Raw genomic sequence first — 16,719 nt, forward strand, 5'->3', positions numbered from 1 at the left:
CATCAGGAGGTTAGAATTGTTGAACCCGTTTTTTTTACAGAAGAAAAAGCCTTTTTGTTCTTTTCATAAAGTTCTTGGGGGGGGGGTCTTTGTGGTTGTTAGTGTAGCATCACCATTGTTCTGAATGATGGTTGTTTCATCAGTAGCAGTGCAGAGGTCATTAATAAAAACAAGTATTGGGTCTAAAACCAAGCCTTGTGGCACTCCATCTGAGATGGGCAAGAATGGTGATTGTTTTTTTTCCTGGCATTTTACTGCCTGTAGTTTGTTAGAAAGGTAAATATGGAACCAGGAGATGGAGGGGGTGTGAATGTCTGCTGGGAATAGTCTATTTAAGAAGAATTACATGTGATGCAATGTAAATCCTTAGATAAGTCCAGGAGTGGAGAAGAAGAAATTACCCAGAGTCTCTGTGAATTGTGGAGATAATATGTGATGAGAAGAAGATGGGGGAAGAATTTAGGAAATACAGTAGCACCCTATACAACCAACAAGTAGACACAGGATGCATTGGCATGGGAGTTTGAAGCCACCCAAGCAAATAGGGCTCATGATATGTTGGGAGGGGGGGGTTGTGATTGGGATAAAAACATAATGGTGGAGGAGGTGAAGGGGCCATAAACAAATTAAACTCTCAAAAGGCGTCCGGAGGAATAGATGGATTCCTTGCAGAGTTTTATAAATGGGGAAGGGAGGGACTCTAGTATGGATTTTCAATAATATAGACAAAAGGGACAAATGCTATCCCTGAACAGAGTCTCGCTATGATAGATCTTTCATCCATAAAAGGAGAAATACCAGGGCATGGGCACTTTAGACCAAGATTATTGATTAATCCATCCATAACTCTCTTTCTCGCATTTTTGTGCATAGGGTTGGGATGTCATATTAGCAATCACCATCAACTAGTGCCAGTGTTCACACAACTGGGTTGCCATTCCTGCTATGGGTATTTCTCCATACATACACACATGTATACACACTCACAACTATGGCCAGTTTAAAGTTTGCAGTCCACCTATTGTATGTCTTTGGAGTAAGGGAGGAAAGTTTGTGATCCACGTATTGTATGTCTTTGGAGTAAGAGAGGAAACTTGAACACCAGGTACCCCAACTGAGAACTGAACCAGAGAACTTGTTGCTGTGAGGCAACAATGCTACCTGTTGCCTCACTGTGCTATCCTGATTAATGTGGATTTGAAACTATTTGCATAGGTTTAAATAGATAATTTGAAACCTTTTTTTTCATGTATTGTGTAGCAGGGTTAGAAATGTTTTATATCATGGAGACATATTATTACAACCTGGTGGACCCTGTAGCATGTTTGCATTACTTATTCAGGGGGTGACCCCAGTGCAGGCATAATACTTTTTGCTGTTGAAATATATGTGATACTGTTAACTGTAAGTTCCTTTTTCAGATCTTAAAACAAAAGGAAATCAGGGATAGATTAATTCATTGCATAGAGATACACTGAGTGTGGAACATGGCAAGTTTTCTACTCAAGCTCAATATGTCTGTTATGGTAATTGAGGAAATGGCTTTTAACGTGAAGAAGTATTTAAGAGTCGTATGTGAGGAGATTATGCAGAGTGGGTTTTGTATGTTTGCTGATGACTGCATTTTATTAGTGAATGATGTGGGAATGGTTGTACACAGTGCATTGCATAAGTTCAGAGAATTTGCAAACATTTGGGACTGAGGAGTAATAAGTGCAAAGCTGTCTTAGACTAGGTGGGTAAGAAAAAGGGTGAACTAGCCTGAAATATTTAGGGTTGATTATAAAAAAGGGTTTTAGGAAGATGGCTGTATTAAAAATCTAGGCAACCTAGAGATTAAATTTAAGGAAGAGCTCATACCTAAGGTAAAGGCATGTCAAACCATTGATGGAAAGATGCAAGCTGCTAGAAAGATGGTTGTACCTCATCATTTCTTTGTGATAGTAAATCTCCCAATAACTTCAGATCATTACAGTGTGGTTAGAATACAACAATACTGACGGAGTCCATCTTGGTAGAAATGGGAAGGAGACTCACAGCACAGAAAATCAGAATCCCATGGTGTTACAGTGGGAATTTTGGTTACTGGGTTTAAGGCAGGGCTTTGGACAATGGGTGCTTGGAAGTACAGTAGAAGCTTTATTTATCAAACAGTGGAAGACAAAATACAATGCTCCATATTTTAATTTGAAAAATATCTGAACTGGCATGTCAGGAAAGTTTACTTATTTAAATGCAAGTAGAGGACATTCTGTCCCACAACATTGGTAAGCAGTCTTCTGTGAATTTGGATAAATTAGAAGATGGTGTTTTTTTGTATTAAGTGGATAATTGTTCATACCCACCTGTAATTATATGGATGAGCAATGGATTGTGAAAGTGATTTGTTGAACTTTCATTTATTGTGTTCTGTTGTAGTGGAAGGTGTTATATGATTTTTTTTCTTTTTTATAAAAAAGCTTGAAAAGCTCTGTTCTTCCTAAACTGATTTATAGCCTTATTACTTTTGACCCTACCTATATAACCTGCTCTGCTCTAATCTCCCACCTTCCACCACTACATACTCTTATACTACTTCTTACTCTCCCTATACAGATCTCAAACTTACTTACCTCTGCAGGCAGTATTCCACAATCAGAATCCCACTGATTGTTCACCTTGACTGTTTCACTCAACTGTCTCTACCCGCTCCGTTCGCCCTACAGGCTCACTCCGCTCCCCTCCCCACCCCCAATTCCCTCCCACCCCCAAGGTTCCTACATTTATTTTTGCTAACCACACCCCCATCTTCTTTGTTCCAATCAATTAACACACCTTATTACCACTCCCCACCCTAATTTACTTACTTACCTCTTAACCTTATCATATTTCCTCCCTATCTTTACAGATTCAATTAGCCAACTACTACTACTACTACACACCCCTGTCTATTACACATCTCATACCAGGACTATGGCCAAAGTACCCTACCTTAATAAATTAAAGCTCATATCCTTTGCCTCTCTCCTAACTCCTCTACTAATTACCTATTTATTAACCTCCTATGAACAACCATTACACCCAAACCATCTATTCCCCTCTAAATTAACTTCCACACCACTATTAGCTATCTCCCAACCCAGCTTTAACACCACAACTAGCCCCTGCTACTTGTAAGCCAAATATCACAGACTAATCCATATAAAGTATAGTAAACTACAAACAAGAAAACTATTTTATTATTTCTGTAAATTTAACAACCCGATATATAGAATACTCCACCTAGCCCTGCTAGATGGGAGACATTCATCCTAACCCCGGCCCAAACAATATTCCTGCCACTGAACTAGGCAATTCTAACATAACTAATACACATACTCCTATTAAACCTCCAAACTCCCTCTTTTTAGCACATCTTAACATTCGTAGCATTAACAACAAGATTACCCATATTCATGCCCTATTACAACTCTGCCAGTTTGACATCTTATGTTTATCTGAGACATGGCTTAAACCTTCCATTAATGACAATGAAATTACCCCGCCTGGCTACAGTATCCTCAGATTAGACCGTATTAACAAAAAGGGAGGGGGTGTTGCAGTCCTCTATAGAAATAATCTACAAGTTGCCACTTCAAACATAAACCAACCTATATTTAATAATGCTGAAATCCTAAACATTGCTTGTATTTACCTTCCCCCTGGAAATAACATTGACACCCTTGAAAGTATTCTCAATTGGCTATCAACTAATCTTCCACAAGAAACGTTAGTCCTTGGAGACTTTAACATTGACTGGAAGTCCTGTAGTACCCCTCATCCCACCACCCATATTAATCTTTATGGCTTCTCACAAGTCATCACCTCCCCTACAATAATTAATAAAACCAACAAGAAGGAAACCACATTAGATTGGATTCTTATAAATTCTCCATATCACACATACAAAGCAGGCACCCTCCCTGATGATCTGAGTGACCACTCACTCACATATATCATCAGACACAAAACTAGCATACCTCGCCCAAATTCCTATCAGACAATACGGACTAAAAAATTCTTTAACCCTGAACTTTTCCAGCTAGAACTCAAACACTGCAATTGGTCACCACTAAAAATACTCCCTTTAGATGAAGCAGTTGACTACTTTAATTCCGCATTCGTAGCCATCCTTGACCATCGTGCCCAGTACGCTCTATTAGAAATAAACCTGTCCCATGGCTCACTACAGCTACTAGACAGAAAATTCTCCATAGAAACAAATCTTGGGCAAAATGGCACACTACTAGGAATTCAACAGACCACCAAACCTTTAGACAACTGAGAAATACTACTAAAAAAGCTGTCCTCTTTGTTAAAAAAACTTTTATATCCAACTACAACAAACTAACCAAAGGAATCCACAAAAATTTTGATCCAGCATCAACAAACTCCTACACCCAGGCCAGTCTATTACACCTAGCCCACAAGGTTCTAACCATGAGAATCCAACACAAACTGCCAATGCCTTCAATTCTTTCTTTACAGATGCCATTCAAACACTAGCTAAGCAATTATCTCCAAGTTCCCCTAATCTAACCACCTCACCGACTGACCCAATTCCATCATTTCAGCTAAAACCTGTTCCTACTTCCTTCATTTGCTCTCTTCTACAAAAACTAAAACCTACTACCCATCTGCTGACCAACTACCTGCAGAATACCTGCAAAAAGGTGCCAAAGCCATAGCATTCCCAATTTCCATACTAATAAACAGAACAATAACAGAAGGAAATATCCCATCTATCTGGAAAATCTCACACATCATCCTCCTTCATAAAGGCAGAAACTCCATTGACATTTCAAACTATAGACCAATAGCTCTACTCTCTCCACTGGCAAAAATTATGGAAAAATGTATCCATAAGCAACTACTCACCCATCTTATCGAAAATAACCTACTGGCCAACTGTCAACATGGGTTTAGACCTAATCACAGTGCCACCACAGCTCTACTTTCCTTCACAGACTGCATAAATTTAAACCGTAATAATAATACTCTTTCCTCTTCTGTCGTCTTTGATTTATCTAAGGCTTTTGACATGGTTAACCACCAGCTCCTTATAGAAATACTTAAATCTCTTTCTCTTGATACTCTAGCCTTAAAGTGGTTTAAATCTTACTTAGACAATAGACAACAAGCAGTACTATGGGAAAACAATCTACCTTCTCACCTCCCCATTTCCCTTGGTGTTCCCCAGGGCTCCATATTAGGTCCACTGCTATTTTCCATTTACATTAATGACCTCCACCTAGCAATTCCTCATGCAACCTGCATTCAATATGCAGACGACTCCACCATTATTTGCTCAGCTAATACTCCTTCCGAGCTACAGTCCCTTACACAAAAAGCATTCAATACAGTTGAGCAGTGTTTTTTAAGCCGATGCCTCCTACTTAACCCTAAAAAAACTAAACTGCTACTTTTTACTCCTACTTGCAGGTCAACCCCTCTTCACTTCACTCTTATATCCAAGAACAGTACTCTTATATCTCCTGACCCAACCACTAAACTTCTTGGAATAACCATTGATAATAACCTAAATTTCGATACTCATATTAACATCACTATAAAAACAGTAAATAAGAAACTGGGATCGCTTTATAGAATCAAACCCTTTCTTACTCCTTCAGCCAAAACCACCATAGCTAGAACTCATTTAATCTCTACCCTACTCTATGCTTCACCCATATATGCCAATCTCTCAAAAAACAACCTCAACAAACTTGCTACCTCCTATCATAGTATTGCTAGATTTGCCACTGGTTCTCCTTTTAGAACACATCATTGCAACAACCTAAAACAATTAGGATGGCTAGAGTTCCAAAACCAGTTAATATTTCACCAGCTTGCTATTATCCATAAGAGCCTGCACTACCCCACCTATACTGACTACTCTCATTACCCCCTACAACAATCTTAAGAACTTACGCTCTTCTAATAAGCTACTTATTACCACTAGCAGATCCAATAACTCAGCTGGTGATTCTTTGTTCTCTAACTCTGTAGGCAAACACTGGAACATGCTTCCCTCTGAACTCCTATCCCTGACCTCTATAACACTTTTTAAACAGAAACTAAAACTATTTCTCAGTACTCATTGGTTATGCCCTTGTACTAACCCGACTACCTGTCTTTCTTCGATTTCCTATGTGCTCTCTGCATCTAATATTATTATGTTCTAACTAATGACATCCTCTTGCTGTCTCCTATAAACCTTGTATTTCACTGCATCACATGGTACATTTGTATAAATAAACATCTTTTTCTATCCTATTTTTTTTCTGTTTCTATAAGTAAACAACTGTTTTGTATTTTATTTTTGCTTTTTTCATATCTCCTCATCATGAGCTATGTACTCTTGTAATGACAACTGCATCAAGCCTATATGGCTGTAACTGTTCAGAACTTTTCAACTACTTTATACTTCTCTGAATTGTGACAACTTTTTATTATACATATTGTGTTTGTGTTGGAGCTTTTCTCCCCGGGCCTCTACTGAAAATGGATTTGTATTCCCGTTAGACTAGCCCGGTCAACAAATGTAAAGTAAAAATAAATAAAATAGTTCATTCAAAAAACATTCTTGATGGCTCATATGACAGATTTCTTAACATGGCTGGACTATGATAAACAAGCAGTCCATCCAGATTGCTTTTGGGGCATAACATAGTCTGGTGCTTTAGTGGGTGGACATTGTACCTTCCTGATTTTATAGAATTTAAAATGAGAGCTGGGAAGGCTCCAAGCAGCCATATCCCCACTATGACCTGTTTGAACTGGGTGTGATCTTCTACGAAAGTTTATTCTGTTATATTACAGCAAAAAGTAAAATATTAAGTTACTACCATTGTTGGAGAGCAACATGTATAACTCATCTTTTCATAATATGCTCAGTAAGTGTCATTACTGATTTAGTTTTCAGATGATGTTGCCCACACTTTGTTCTGCACTGTAGCAGTGTTGGGCTATCCTGTTGACCTGCAGGGCAGAAAAACCTTTTTTTCTATAACCACACTGATTTGCATCACTTCTTATAATTAATGTTTGACCAGTATATGTGGCTTTCACTATTGCTAGTTGCGATACTGTGTCTGCCATTTGTGACAACACACAGTTTTAAAATACTGCCACTAACCATTATGGCACACATACTGGCATTTTTAGCATGTACATGTTGGAAATGGTGTGTAACAGAACTTTTCAAGTTTCATAAAAACAGGGAAGACAAGGCCCATGCATTTAATTTGTGAGAGGTTTTGGAATATTATGTCAAACTGAGAGGATTTTGGATTGGCATATAAAATATAGAGTACACTTCAGAATTGCAGGAGTTCTGCAATTTGGTAGCCCATAATGCATTGGAAATGGTTCCTTCGTTACAGTGAGTTTTGCTTTGTATGTAGTACATAAAGTTGAATCGATTCACCCTTATTACAGTATACTGACAGTAAAGTCTATGTACGGCAGTTCTGTAGCCTTCTGGCTCATACTGGGAATATCTGGTCCTACATGCAATTACAGGATTTCTTAAATGGAAATTCCCAAACTGTAGTACTGATAACAAATGGGGAGATTGCTATACACAGTGTGGTAAACATTGTGAAACAACATGCCAGGTTTGTTGGTTAAGAGTGGACAGCTGCAGCATTACTGTTATTTAGTAGCGATGTAACGTGTCAAGAAAGAAAGAAAGGACCAGTTCCTTTTGACAGGTGAATGTGTTGCATCTCATTCAAAGGGCTCTCTGCATTTCACAAATTAGTCTTTGCTTATCAGCACTGCATGCACACTAGGAGCTTGTTTCATATCATTTTATCATGTGATGTGCTCACTAGGAGCTTGTTGCATATTATTTTATCATGTGATGTGCTGTATCACCTGCAGGGTGCTCACCCTATAACAAAATTCTTGCCTTAATATGAGTGTCAGTATTGAGCATATACCTCTCATGCTGTGCTGACTTTATCTGCTGTGACGATTGTTGTGAATAATTATGATGTATTCCTCAACAGGACAGTTTAGTTTTGCTAACCATTACGGGGTTTATTATTTCTATGTGCTTCATGAGTCGTCTACTACATTTTTCAGAGTACAGCATGCAGATAGCGTATGTCTCCTGTGCAGTCTTTTCTAAAATGAAGTGTATTTTTCTTAACAATCACTGATTTTCACACTGAATTATCAGAAAATCTTGATGTGATTAAAGAGTGAAGATTAAAGTTTATGGTGTTAATCCTTATATTTACGGATGACAGTTTATCGATACCAATCCCCTTCCTTTAATTTTCTTTCTTTAAAATGTTGCCTAGATGCTGGGACCTTCTCCATGACTCTGGTAAATGTCGATAGTTGTGATGTTACTTATGTTGTGAAATGCTGCACATCAGTTCACAGAAGGAAAAGAAAAAGACAGTCTTCTGTATAGGGTGATGCCAGACATGAGACTGACATTTTCATTAACAATGGTACCTTTGGTATAAAATAAACAATGACATTTCATGTCCCGGACTGAGTGGTTATCAAGAACTATGATAAGAACTCCTTACTTGTGTTTGAGATTTTGAATGGTTTCACTGAGACTGTTACTCAGTGATGTGATGCTGAACAGCAGATAACCATGAGATGAAGCGGTCATCCTCCTGTGCTGTCAGGACAACTGTTGGTACAGAGCTCTGGCTTAAGTTTTGACAAGAATCATCTCACTGCAACTCTGCATGTGACCAGCGACATGCTGAACCTTCAGCCCCATCCATCCTAATCATTTTTTTAAATAGTGTAGGTGTCTGTTTCTTTAAACAAAAGCAATATCTTTGTCTAGCCCCTGCCTCTGCCACAAATTGCCAGCCTAATATTAACCCCTAGCACATAGCCAATCTCTAGCATATTCTAGACACAAATCTCAAGAGACAGACAGACCCCACAACAGTCCAGAAGTAATCCAGAAGTAGTCCAAGTATTGAAACACGATCCAAGTGTAAAAACAACACTTTATTACCATTAAGTGCTTTCGTCTCGCTTGTAGCGAGACTTCTTCAGATCACATAAAATTACATCACACTCTGTTTAAATCCTGTCATTAATACTATTACTCTCAACCTCCTATCCGTTCATCACATCAATTAACTATGTTAATTAGTTAATACATTAATGAATCTAATATATCACTTTATCCTAAAATGCAATAAATAAAACTACCATTAAAATATAGTATATCGCTTGTGTTAAAAATATTTGTTAAACTTTTACTAAGATATATATATATATATATATATATATATATATATATATATATATATATATATATATACTTAAAACACACATTATCTAAATACATTTTGTTTAAATAAATAACTTCTACTCAAATGTGTATACTTAAAACATACATTATTATCCAAAGATTCTCCGCCCATTTCACTAGGCCACATACATTTAAAGAATGCTGTAATTAACTAACTTCAACCTTGACACTTTCAATAACTATCTTTCCAATATCAACTGATCCTTCCACTTTGACCTCTGCCTTGATGAAGCTGTGGACCAATTCAACTCCGTCTTTTTAAACACTCTTATCTCCCTTGCCCCTTTTAGAATTATCAGAGTCAAATCAGACTGCTCACCCTGGCTCACTAAGAAAACCTGATCTGTCATCCAAAATAGAGATTCTGCATGGAAACTCTGGCTAAAAAACAAATTTCTCATATACTACCAAAAATATAAGGAACTATGTAATCTGACCAAAAAGCACATAAGCATAGATAAAATAAAGTTCTACCACACACCCCTAACTACACAAACTAGTAATCCCAAAAAATTCTGGCACTCACTCAACCAAATTCTACATCCATGAAACCTCTCTACATCAAATCCTTGCCCTAGTAACTACTTCTATCTTTAATACTTATTTTATCGATACCTTACATAAACTTATGCCTTCCTCCAACCCTACCTGTCCCTTAACTTCCCATTTTATTTAAGTCCTATACCCACTAGCTACATCAAAAATCTTCTTTACAAATTTAAGCCATGCTCCCCTCCTGCTGACAACCAACCTCCACTATTCCTAAAGATAATTGCCAATTCCATCGCATACCTAGTATCCATCCTCATTAACCCCTCTACCCATGAATCCACCATCCCAACTCTTTGGAAGAAATTCTACATAATACCTATCCACAAAGGTGGGAACTCTGTAGAACTCTCTAATTACTGTGCAATTGCCATACTGGTCTCCTCTCTCCAAAATTCTAGAGCACTGTGTCCATAAACAATTCCTATCTTATCTATCTTATCTAATGCAAGAAAACCTCATCTCCCCTACCCAGCATGGTTTCTGCCCCCACCATAGCACCACCACTGCTCTTATCTCCTTTACAAACTTCATCTCACTAGCTAGAGACAATAATAAGCTACTGTCCTTCCTCTTTCTAGACCTTTCTAAAGTGTTTAACACTGTCTCCTATTCCAGCCTCCTTTCTAAACTAACGCAATTTAACCTCTCCCCTACAACTTTGTCCTGGTTTACCAGCTACCCCACTAACAGACAGCAATCAGTCAAATGGCTCTTGCCCTATCTCCATTTCTCCGCACAAAGCTGGGTGTCCCACAAGGCTCTGTTCTTGGTCCCCTTCTTTTTAATATATTTACTAACCAACCTCACACTTCTTGTCCTCAGTCTTCCCTTGTACTCTATGCAGACGACTCCACTGTCAAATCACTTCTGCCAACAAAACCTCCAATCTGCTTTCCCTTGCTCAGTCCTCCTTTAACCTCACTGAAACCTGGCTAAGTAATCACAGTCTTATCCTTAACCCTAATAAGAGAAAACTTCTCCTGTTCCTACCTAAATATCTCAGTCATCTTAAATTCTCTTTCACCATCTCTTCATTGAACAACACCATTCTCTCTATTAAACCTCACACAAAGCTACTTGCTGTAATCATCGACGAGCAGCTTAAATTCAATCTCCATGTATAGAACTGTATAAAGTAAACTCACCAAAAGCTCAGCTTGCTGTATAGAAACCCCTAAATTCAGAATCTTACTTACTCAGGGTTATATCCTTCCTAACCTACTGTATTGCTCTCCAGTTCTTACTAACTTACAATTCACTCTTCTATCTAAACTTAAAATCACATATATAACAAAGTAGCCAGATTTGCTGCTAACTTGCCTCTAAAATTTCATTACTATCTTGCACTCCAGAATCTCAACTGGTTAGAATTTCCTAACCACCACTTATAGTCTCAGCTTCTCGTAATCCACACCATCCTAAATAAACCCTCCTTCTGCCCTAGCATATCCTCTCTTGTCTCGCTTTATTATCCAGCATGCCTCTTAGAAGCTCAGACCAACACCTCTTACAAATTCATAAACAAACAAAAAAAAAAAAAATAGGTCAAAACCTATATTCTGATATTCCTGCTCTCTCTTGGAATAAGCTTCCCAAGACAGTTCTCAGACTTTATCTGCACAACTCCAGGATATGTCTTTGTAACCATACCACCTAAAATGTATTCCCCCTCTGTCCTTCCTACCCTTCCCTCCTTTTCTCCCCTTATCTTTTTCCCCTACACTCTTATTCCTCTCCTCCACTTCCCTATCCTTAAACCGTCAAACTATTCTAACTTCCTGAACATTAAAATAACTCTCTATTAGTCCCCTCCTCACACCTCTAAATTCTGCTCCAGTAATCTTGTACTATTTTTCCTTGCCCACTTCTCTTCCTTTCTCTTTCATTTTCCCTTTTCCCATTTTACTTATACTCGAAAAATCATCTTCTAAGCCTCTCCTGGTTGACTACTATTAACTAGTTCCTCGACATCTTTGCAACCTTACTTAGGCAAAATGTTCTTCCTTACCTATTTCTAACTTTACATCCCATTGTCAACTATATCTCATATTGTAAAGCAATGTGCTATCTATTAACCTTTGTAATATATACACATTATTGTATCTTTATTCAAATCTGTTATTCTTAACTTTGCACATCCCACTTGTACAATTTATTCATATGCCTGTACAATTTATCCATAGAAGTTTATTTTTCTTCTTGTTTAATTTGTTTTGCAAACCTGTCTATTTTTACTTCTGTACCACAATTTTTTGACTTGTATTACTTGCCCTCTAAATCTAAATTTGTATAATTTATGTATAAATTTTTCACTTTGGAGATTTTCTCCTCAGGCCTCCACTGTAAAACGCCGCAAGCTCAGATGGACTAACCCAGTCAACAAATGTCAAAAAGTGACAAAGATGGAGATTGTCCCAGATGAAAGAATGCCATAACTTGGGGTAATTTCGATATGAAGTGAAAATCCTTTTTAGTGAACATAAAAATCAAGACTTTCACATAAACTTAGCTTTCATATAAAGTTATATAGCAAGCCATTTTCAGTGGAATGTTAAAAGTATTTGTGAATATGCAATTTTGCTTAATACTGTTTGTTATACATACTCAGCAATACATATTACTGTTTTCAACAGTGTACTGGTTTTATTCTTTGTGTAGATAACTGCACATTTACTAAGATTTATTATTATATGTTATTATTATATATTATAAATTTGAAATGGACATTGCAGTATTTAAATTGACACTGATACGACTGAGAGACAACACTGGTGTTGATGGTTGGGAGATGGAGTCCAGAGAGGGTGAGGAATATAACTATGTGAATTGCATATTTGCAAAGTGTGTGTGTGTGTGTGTGTGTGTGTGTGGGGGTTACTAAATCCTCACTTAGTATAACTATGCTTGATGTTGCTACAGTTTAGTATACAGACGATTCCCCTTTTCAATGCAGCCTCAGTTTTTTGCATGTTTGCTACCTGCCCATTAAGCCAGTGTCCTTCCTGCTGTAAATGGAGGTATAACATACTACTCCAACTTCACCAGTTCCACTTGAGCACTAGCAGTCCAGTTCTCATAATACTTTCTGGCTGTGATAGCTATAAATCCCCAAATTAATCTGTCAGTCACCCTTGTGGATAACATTTCCAAGAAACACTTGTGAAGGGAATGACTAAAGATGAGCAACTTCCATGTGTCAACGTCAAAAGAGGCAGCTCTACTGAATTCTCCAATTATAGGCCAATAGCTATACTCTCTCCACTTGCAAAGATTATGGAAAAATGTATTCATGGACAACTCATGCACCACCTAATCCAAAATCGCCTTATGGCAGACACTCAGCATGGCTTCCGTCCTCATCACAGCACTACATCAGCCCTCCTAGCCTTTACTAACACCATAAACCATAATCACAACAATAATTGTATATCCTCAGCCCTCTTTTTGGATCTTTCCAAGGCATTCGATATGGTTGATCACCAACTTTTAATCCACACCCTGCAAACATTCTGTCTAGATACTGGAGCGCTCCAATGGTTTCAATCCTACCTGAATGGTCGACAGCAGGCTGTCCTCTGGCAGAACAAACTCTCTAACCTTCTACCTAACACCCTCAGAGTACAAGGCTCTATACTAGGGCCCTTGCTGTTCTCCATCTTCATTAATGACCTTTATACTGTCATCCCAAATGTCAGCTGTATCCAAAATGCTGATGACTCTACTCTGATTTGCTCAGCCACATCTCCAGTAGAGTTATGGTCAGCTACCCATACCACCTTTAATACAATAGAAAACTGGCTTTCTGAACATCGCCTGATCCTAAATCCCAAAAAAACTAAAATGCTGTTATTTTCACCAACACGTAGGTCTACCGCTTTCACCTTTACCATAAAATGAAGTGATGGCACAATAATCTCCCCTGACCCATCTACAAAACTATTAGGTGTCATCATAGACAATAATCTCAAATATGACCTACATGTTAACCAAACTATCAAAACCATCAATAAAAAACTAGGGTCACTTTACAGAATAAATGCCTTCCTAACCCTGCCAGCTAAAATTGCCATAGCTCGCTCTCACCTTCTTTCAACCCTTCTGTATGCATCCCCTCTACTCTCGAATTTAAACAAGACTGTCCTTAATAAACTCTCAATTTGCTACAACCACATTGCCAGGTTTGCCGCTGGGCTGCCTTTTAGGACACATCATTGCATCAATCTAAATCAACTTGGTTGGCTTGAACTACCTAGCCTAATCCAGTATAACCAACTGATTATGGCCTATAAAATCCTCTATAATCCGGACAATACTCCTGCACTTAAAAATATTATCACCCCCTATAACAATCCTAGACCGATTCGATCCTCTAACAAACTACTAATTCAGACTAGCAAAATTAATAACACAGTCGGTGATTCTCTCTTTGCAAACTCTGTAAGTAGATCCTGGAACTCTCTTCCAGCTGATATTACCTTACTTTCCACCTTAGGTCAATTTAAAACTAGACTCAAACAACATTTGTCACTTAACTGGCTATGTCAATGTATCAAGCCTGGCTAACTCGAATGTGTAAAAATCTGTTAACCAGTTTACTGTGTAATTTAATTTAATCCTGACTTGTGCTCAGGACTAACTGTAACCTGTGGAACTTGTTTAACTTGCTTACTTATGTAATCTCTGTAAATAGTCTGTTTGTAATATGTAATGCTGGTATTATGTAATGCTGTATCTGCTTACCCTTGGAGCTTTTCTCCCCGGGCCTCCGCTGAAAATGGACATGCATCCAGTCGGACTATCCCGGACAACAAATGTAAAATAAAATAAAATTAAAAAAAAATAAATAAAATGGAGGTAATTACTGCATGTGTTGCATGTGACATCTTGGAGACTGGCCTGTTGTACATTACCAGCAAGAGAAACACTTTATTCAGAAGTGATAAACTCTGAAAATTATTTAAGAATTACTTATGAGCTGTTGCAAATGGAAGAAAGGCATACAACAGGAAAGCTATAGAAATATTATTCCAGATAGGCACATGTGGATACAGCCTTTTACCTCCTACTGTATCACATGACTAAGTTGCTGCTGTGTATTTATCATCAGCCTATCATGACTGATGCTTCTTTATTTATTTATTTTTTTTACATTTTGCTGATTTTATTAATCCTGCTTGGAATTGTCCATTTTTAGGAGACCCTGGCATGAAGGCATACAACTAAAACAAAGACTTAATAACAAACCTACAGTGATGTCCAATATATCAACTGTTGGACAAAAACAGGAAAAGTCCCAAGATGCTCTGGGTGTATGTACAATGTGAACTGTTAGTAATTTTTAAGTGTTTTATCCTGTGTTGATCTAACAGACTTTTCCTTTATGTGTATGGATCCCTGTCAGTTCTGAGGTCTTAACTGTTTAAAAGTCTTTCATCCACTGGTATAAAAGCTTTATAGTTTTGTGAGACTGTGCTCATTTATTTTGACCTTCCCTGTGTCTGGCTTGGACACCTGTGATTACAAGAGTTTGTTTGCTTCCAAATACGTCTGTGGACGTTCAAAACTGATACAAGTATTTTTCCATTTGCTCTAACCGTATCAGTGCTATTTAACACTTCTGTACTGCATTTATTGATTTGGTTGAATTTATCACTGTTTTTAGCCAGCACTTGTAAAGAAATGCCATCTGTTTGTTACTATACTGCTGTTAGGTTGTTTTAGCCATACTGTGATATTTCCTAACCTCCTCTGATACTGCAAAGGCTGTTCTGAGTTTGCCAAAGTTCTCCTGAGTTTGCAAAATATTTTTAAAGTTTTCATTTGTTTGCACATGTTTTACTGTATTTGTGAACATGTCTCATGGTATGTGAATGTATTTCCAAGGATTCCTAATACTGCAGAAGTTCTACCTTTTGGTGTAAAGCATTTGTTAGTAGACTTGAATTCAAAACCAGTTTGTTTTATGTTGAGGATTTTTCTGCACTCTGGTGGGAGCAGAGGGCTGATTCAACCCATCTGAGTTGGGAACTGCTGGTGGAAGGCTTATTGTGTGTTCATCTTATTCATCTGAGGGCTTAACTTTGTAAAAGATTTTCATCCTGATGATATTTATATATTTGGGAACATTGCTGTGGGTTTGTGAACTTATTTCCAAGGACTCCTGATACTGCAGGAGTTCTGCCATTTGTTGTAAACATTTGTTACTGCACTTGAGCTCAAAACCAGGTTGTTTGACTTTGAGGGTTTTTCTGCACATTGCTGAAAGCAAAGGGCTGACAGAACTCAACCGAGTTGAGAACTGTTGGTGGAAAGCTTAATGTGTGTTTATCTAATTGGCCTGGGAACTTAATTGTATTAAAATCTTTCATCCTGCTGTAATACAAGCTGTGTATTGTATGTAAGCAAACCTCTCCAGTTTAAAATCCTCTGTAGGAAACTCCCTCCTTACATTCCCAGTGTTCATAGCTGCTCAAAGAGCAGCCAGTTTGCGCAGAGAGCAGCACCACTACAGATCATCTAATAGTTTACTACTAAACACTCTCACTTAGACCTTTAAGTGACTCTCCCCTACTCCTCCTTATCTACTAAGGATCTGCTGTAATGGATATGCACTTCCCTGACATCTCTTTTTCTGGCCTGGTGGATATGGGCATCCTGAGGGATTATCTATCCCCATAGTGCCTTTTTTTAGGCTGTGTCAAGTTTTTAAACCCTCCAACATAACAAAAAAATTCTCACGACTACCTAAAGGTACTGCTGCTCAGTGCTAGGAGTTTAAATAAAAAAAAAAAATCTACATTCACTGGAAGCACTCCTCACCCTGGAGAATGCAGACATATGTACAGTCA

General features: G+C 37.9%; 1 protein-coding gene across 2 annotated transcripts in view; it reads left to right on the forward strand.

Annotated features, from left to right (window-relative positions):
• The window catches only part of ITPR2 (inositol 1,4,5-trisphosphate receptor type 2), a 2,416,542-nt gene that overhangs the window by 1,767,647 nt on the left and 632,176 nt on the right, over positions 1-16,719 (forward strand). The gene's annotated exons all lie outside the window — the stretch shown is intronic.

This window comes from Protopterus annectens, chromosome 11.part0 (assembly GCF_019279795.1).
Source record: "Protopterus annectens isolate FY-2018-M chromosome 11.part0, PAN1.0, whole genome shotgun sequence".
Lineage (NCBI taxonomy): Eukaryota > Metazoa > Chordata > Ceratodontiformes > Protopteridae > Protopterus > Protopterus annectens.